Raw genomic sequence first — 6,718 nt, forward strand, 5'->3', positions numbered from 1 at the left:
TGCTCATAACTAGACTGAGCCCTGAATCAAGGAGAGGTCCCCATTTGTTTAATTTGTGACATTAAGCCAGTAGAGACAAACAACCAAAACAAAGGCAGTTAGTTATCCTGACCGCTAACCCCACCTTAGCCTTGAAAGCAAACAGATCCTGTGTGTCTCAGGATATTAGGGCACTGTGAAGTTTGCTCCTAGCCCCATTTGTTAGTATAACTCATGTCAGTGCCCAGTATTAACATTCTAGGAGGATATTCCCACAAGGGAACGGCCTAACCTGTCTACCTTATTCAGGAGAGAAGCACAGCAACAGGGTGAGAAAGGAGCACATCTGTGTCTCGAGAGACTGGGCTCCTAAGGAGTCGCCTTCCTACATTGGGAGTATTTGAGAGGGAGAAAAAGGCTAAGTTTCTCTACAAATTTTGCTTTAATTGAACAGAATAGATCATTATCAGAAATATTTCAAGCACTGTGACAAAATGAATAAAAGGAACAAAGAAGTTATAGGTATGGGTGCCATTTCAGAGATGTTCTTAGTGTCTAATTATGGGGGTCATTGCTTACTGTACCTACTCTTAAAAATGTGCAAAGATATAAAGACTATTTAAGGATTTTCTAATGTCTTTGAACATTCCTGGCAAAACTCTGCCTTTTGGGTTGCAGACTAAATAAAAACTAAGGTTTTGAAATGCTGGGGTAAGGGAAAGAAGAAATTTAAAAGCAAGTGATGAGAAGTGTACACAATGACACGTGAGCCCAAACCAGACAGCAGATGCTGAACAGTGAAAGAGAACTGAGGGAATGGTGACCACAGAGGGAACAGAAATCGCCAGCTCATACACAGTCCCCTGAAGCCAGAGGCTACTTCACACCCTGGTTTTATGTATCTGTGTTCTCTCTCTGTACAGATTTTTGTCAGTCCTTTGATCAAAGATGTTGAAATATCCTATTTTTGTTATAGGTACAGTTTATTTAAAAATCATGTGTCTATACCAGTGAGACTTACTAGTACAGTCATTCCTCTGGGTTCTTATATTTTTTTAACTTAGTGCCACTCCAGGCAGACTTTATACTTAAAATACATCACAAAACTTCATCTGCCTTCCTGGGTGGACATCCAGTGCTTTTTGATCGTTCTTGGTGTGGCTAACTTGGGATGCATGTAGGTTATTCTGCATGGAGCTTTCTAGAGCTAGCGCTATTAATTGTGCTGCACAAACATGCCGGACTACTTGTGGGTACTCTGTGACGGTGAGTAAATGTTAGGCCCTCATCTAAAGCCACACATAACGTAAGACATTTTATTTCTGAGACTCTAGCGATCATTTGTGTCATTTGCTTCCACCTAAAAGCAGAATGGCAAACGAGTCAACAGCCTTGGAGTGAGGCCTACTGGGAACACATAGTGACAAAGAATCCAAAAACGTCACTTGCTGACATGTTCGCGTGTCACCAAGTGTGTGCTCCTGACATGAGATTAAACGATTGTTTCCTCAGTTTCTAAGAGATGAACGACACGTGAAACTCATGACACTTAAAAACAGAGTAGCCAGTCTTAACTGTCTTCCCAAACGCTAGCTCAAATTATTGTTTTCATGGGTTATGTTTTTGAATATGTACAGAAAACAGACAAAGCAATAAATAGTTTTAAAACTAACAGTAGGTTGATACTTGGGAGTAAGAAAGCCACAATCTTGCCTTCGCATGTTCCACAGAACAGAGAGAAAGATAAATGAGTAAATAGGTGTGAACACGCAGTATGTGTAGTCCGTGAAGCATAAAGAACAGAGAGGAGAATCAGCAGTATGTGAGGAGCTTGAAACACTATTAGGGAAAGGCGGTGGGTGGAGTTAGGATGAAAGATTGTGGCTAAGCTGAGTAGAGATTAGATAACGTATTAAGAAATTGACCGTGTACGCACTAATCTAACGATCATTTTCTTTGGATTGCGCAGTGGTGCGTGGGTGGGAGGCTTGCTCACACTCACGACACGGACACGCCAGGGGTCATCTGTGAACTCTTACACAGCGTCTCAGTGCGCTGGAAGAGCTCCGGAAAATGCCGAGGGCTGGGCAGCTTGCAAAGGGCGCATTTAGCTTCTGCAGTTCTGAGGCTGAGAAGGCCAAGACTGAGGCGCCGCACGATGCGGAATCTGCTGTGAAGGTTCGCCCTGGCGGGTGTTCCTGAGAGACCTCCGGGGGAGCGGCGGAGGGGTAAGCCGCAGCAGGAAAGCGCCAAGATTCTGAACCTAGACACGGGAGGATAACAGCTCGGAGGAGGAGAAGGTGAAGGGGTAAATGCAATACTACGAATGTATATCACTTCTGGAAATAATATCGTGTTAGCCTGCCAAGATATTTTCTTCCTTTGCAAAATTGCTTTAATGATTTCAAGTGTTCTGGGTTTTCATAGAAAATTATCTTTAAGGAGGTTCACCTTAAAACGTTGCTTGAAACTTTTAAGTTCTCTGTAATTTTTTTTAGTTTTATTTATAAATTTTATATTGATATTGATCACTATTTTATATTTTAATACTTTTTTGATGCATTTTGTTGTTATTTGTTACTATGAAATGGAAGTATAGTTGCTTTTCAATAAACATTAAAAAACAAGAAAGTAAGGGCTGGCTGGATAGCTCAGCCAACTAAAGCGCCTGCCCAGGCGGAGTGCAGCAGCTGGAGCTGAGAGTGGGCGTGACGGCACGCATCCGTGATCCCAGCTCTTGGGAAGCTGAAAACAGGAGAATCACTGCGAATCCAATCTACGCAGTGAGACCCTGGAGACCTGTCATAAATACATAAAGAAAGAAAAAAAAATTAAAAAAGTAGAAAACAGAAAGTAACAACTTGGGGATGAAAGGAAGGAGGTGCAGTCCTGGGACCTAGGAGGGCTCTGGGGGAAAATGTGAGCCTGCAGAGCAAATGAAGAGGCAGACCTGAATGCGGAACAAGGAGGGCGGAATCTGCACCTTGTCCTCAGCTCCCAGTTCCCAGTACGAGAAGAACCTGAGTCTACCGAGGCACAGCAATCTTGTGTGGCTGCAGAGCCCTCCAGCAGAAACAAACCAGCAGAACACAGTGGATGCTCGGGAGTGACTCCAGTCCAGGTCGCTTCTGTGCTACCTAGGGAGGGTTCTTCGGCTGGATTCCAACTTAGGGAAGGGTCCCCTGAACCGAAAGCTTGAGGCCGCTGTGGGTTTGATCTATCTCAGGGATCCCAGCATTGAAGTCTCAAAGTAACTGGGAAGAGACATCCAGAATATAGTAGACTGAAAGACTGAGACGATAACCCCATGACCAGAGGCCACGCTCAGAATGTCTGTGGATCTGAGAGTACCCCTCCTGCATCCTGCCCTAATACTGTTGCAGGCTCACTGGGATTATCCAGCAGGAACCTGGGCTCTGGCCAGCTCCTTTAGGTACCAGTGACAGCAGACTTAAGCTGTGAATTAGACACATCCACAAGCATATGTACTCCAGAAGGTAACCGCAGGCTTGAAATTGAAATCACAGAGAAAATTTTTTTTCTGTTGTTTTCTTTTCCTTTCTTTTGTTCATTTGGTTTCTTTTATTGTTTGGGTTTTTTTTTGTTTTGTTTTATTTTTTTGTTTTTGTAAATATAAAAATGTTTTGTTTCTATTTTACTTTGCTTTTGTGTTTGGTTTTCTCTTTCTTTCCCTCCTGTCTTCTTTATCAGTTTCCTGAGGCTTGAATGATCTTCCTTTGACCATCAGCCTTGTATACAATCACCTTTTCTTATTAATCTATTTTAATTTTGATCCCATTAACATTGTGCACTTTAGGGTAAAGTTGCTGTATTGAATGGTCATTTACTTTTCTCTCGTTTCAGAGAAAATATCTGACACACAGAATTAAAGAAGGAAAGGTTTATCTAGCTCAGTGTGTGGAGACTTCCCTCGATGCTTGCGTGGCTCCAAGGTATTGTGGCCCGCGGCAGAGGGCAGTAGTTCATGGGGACAGGAGAGGGCAAGGCTTTCTCCCCTCCTCATATTGCATTCAGGCTTTCTCCCCTCCTCATATTGCATTCAGGCTATCCGTGGGCATAGCACTCATACTTGTAATCTCGGTGTCGGATCATGAATTAGTCACAAACTCTAGAAGCCCACCTCAGTGACTGCTTGAGGCTTTCGGTGGACAGCTAGCCACAAACAACGGCAGCATGGATGCTTATTGTATAATATTGCCTGATTTATCTTTAATATTATGATAGAACTGTAAATCTTATAACTATGTTTTATGTTGGCAAATTAACAGCTATCACAGTTTGTAATATTCTAATCTGTGTGTAACGATGTTGCTAGTATTAATTGTACTACTTTAACCAAGGTGAAATAGTTGTGATCAATTGATCTTCCATGTATGCTAATACCTAGATTGTCTGAGCGTCATCAACGACACTGTCGTCCAGTGTCAAAGAACTGTGTATCCAGGCAACACTTCTTCCCTAAAACATTGAGACAGGTTAAAAAGCCAAAAGTCAGCTACACCTGGGAGATATCTCTGAAAATTAGTCATTTCCTAAAGTGGTCTTACTAGTAACAATAAAGCCACCTGCCCTATGCAACTTCTAAGCATCAACACAGGAGGTAAAATCAACATATAAAGAAATGTAGGAAGCAATAAAATATGGAAGCAAGAGGCAGCCCATAGCCCCACTCACCCAAGGAAAGTCAGGGCGCACTGAGGTGGAAGCAATAAAAACTTCCAGCTCCAAGCGTGAAGTGGTGGCAGTGGGAGCAACAAAACACACGAGTAAGTCTCTAGACAAAGAACAAAAGATGTAATTAAAGAAATGATGGCCGCAATGAAGGAGATGGTTAGCGAGTCTAGAACAGGCACATATTAAAAAAAAGGCATAGAACATATGAAATGAAAAGAATTCCTTCCACAAAAGTGGAATTCTAAGTACCAACTTAGAAATGAAAAGAATTCCACAAAACAGACTCAAAAAGAAATCCAAGAGATAAAAAATCCTATTGGAAGTTCACACAGCAGAGTGAACAAATATAAGACAGAATTTCAGATGTATAAGAAAAGCTTGTGGTCAGAGATATCAAATGGAAGACCCTTTAATAACAGCAAGAAATCACGAAAATTTAGTCCAACAGCTACTAGTTTACACAAAGTATATTAATGTAAGAGTGTAATTGGAATCAGAGAAAAGTCAGAAGACAGAACAAAGGGCAGGGAAAACCTGCTCACAGAATTAATACTAGAAACTTTTCCAAACTCCTAAAAAAATTACTAAGACACAGGTAAGTGAGTTGTACAGAACTCCAAATAGCCATGATGAGAGAAAAGTTACACTGAAGCGTATAATAGTTAGGATTCCAGAAACTGAACCCATGCTAGACTATGAAAAGCTGCCAGAGTAAATAAAAGTTACCTACAAAGGCAAACCCATAAGAATCATGGCAGGCTTCTCAATTTAAGCCCTCTAGTTAAGTAGCGCCTAGACCCAAATTTCTCAAACCCTAAAAGAAAAACAAAACAAACTCACTCCAAGTAAGAGTGTTGCACCTCACAAAATTACCTTTCAATGATAGCCTGGGCATGGTGGCCCATGTCTGTATTTCCAGCATTTGGGAAACTGAGGCAGAGGAATCGCCATGAGTTCAAGGCCATGCTGTGAGACAAAGTGAGTTGAAGACCAGTCTGAACTACAGAGAGATCTTGTCTCAAAAGTACAAAACAATACCCCTCATAAACAAACAAACAAAAAAACCCAACAAAACTGATAGAAAAATAAGATACTTCAATGATAAAAATACCCCCCAAATCATAAACACTATAAGGTACTCAAAAAAGTAGTAGTGAAGGACATTCCAGAGTAAGACAATGAAGATGACAATGGCACGAATCACAGAATGACTCCACCCATCAAGGTTAACTATTAAACAGAAGGGAAGAAAAGGAAACCAACGAAAGGAAAAATAATAGGACAAGGATATGCCGGTAGACACCAGTTATAACCATGCGGATGGTCTCAATTCGTCAGTCAAAAGAAGCAGATTGGCAGAATGGATGAGAAACAAGATCCAGCAATGGACTGCACAGAAGAGACACATTTAGCTCAGAAAGAAAGTTACACAATGAAAATCAAAGGACAGAAAAACTATACTATGCACATGTGACAGGAACCTGGGAAAAGCAGGGGCAGCTACTGTTTCGAAGACATATAAATATGACAGAAGAAGTTAAACTTCCATTATTTTATGATGACATGATTTCTAGAGCCAGGGATATAGTTTAGTGGAGCACTGCCTTCATGGCAAGCACAATGTTTTGAGTTTAATTCCCAGCACCAAAAAACCCCCTGAAATTCTATGCAGAAGACTCCCAAAACTGCATCGAAGGACTCTTAGAAGTAATGACCAAATGAAGCAGCACAGGAAGATATAAACACTCAAAAATCAATAGCATTTATGTACACGAGTAACAAAGTCACTGAGAGAGAAATTAGGGAAACAATACCTTTCACACTTGCATAAAAATGAAATACTTAAGAATCAAGCTAACAAAGACAGTGGAAGACCTACACACTGAAAACTACATTACTCTGAAAAAAAAAAAAACTTTAGGGGATATCAGAAAATGGAAAGATATCCTCTTTTCTTGGATATGTACAACCAGTATAGTGAAAGTGACCATATTTCCAAAACTGTTGTACAAAATTAATGCAATCTAAACCAAAACAACAATAG

The sequence above is a fragment of the Octodon degus genome, unplaced genomic scaffold (genome assembly GCF_000260255.1).
Source record: "Octodon degus isolate 3935 unplaced genomic scaffold, OctDeg1.0 scaffold00062, whole genome shotgun sequence".
NCBI classification, from domain to species: domain Eukaryota; kingdom Metazoa; phylum Chordata; class Mammalia; order Rodentia; family Octodontidae; genus Octodon; species Octodon degus.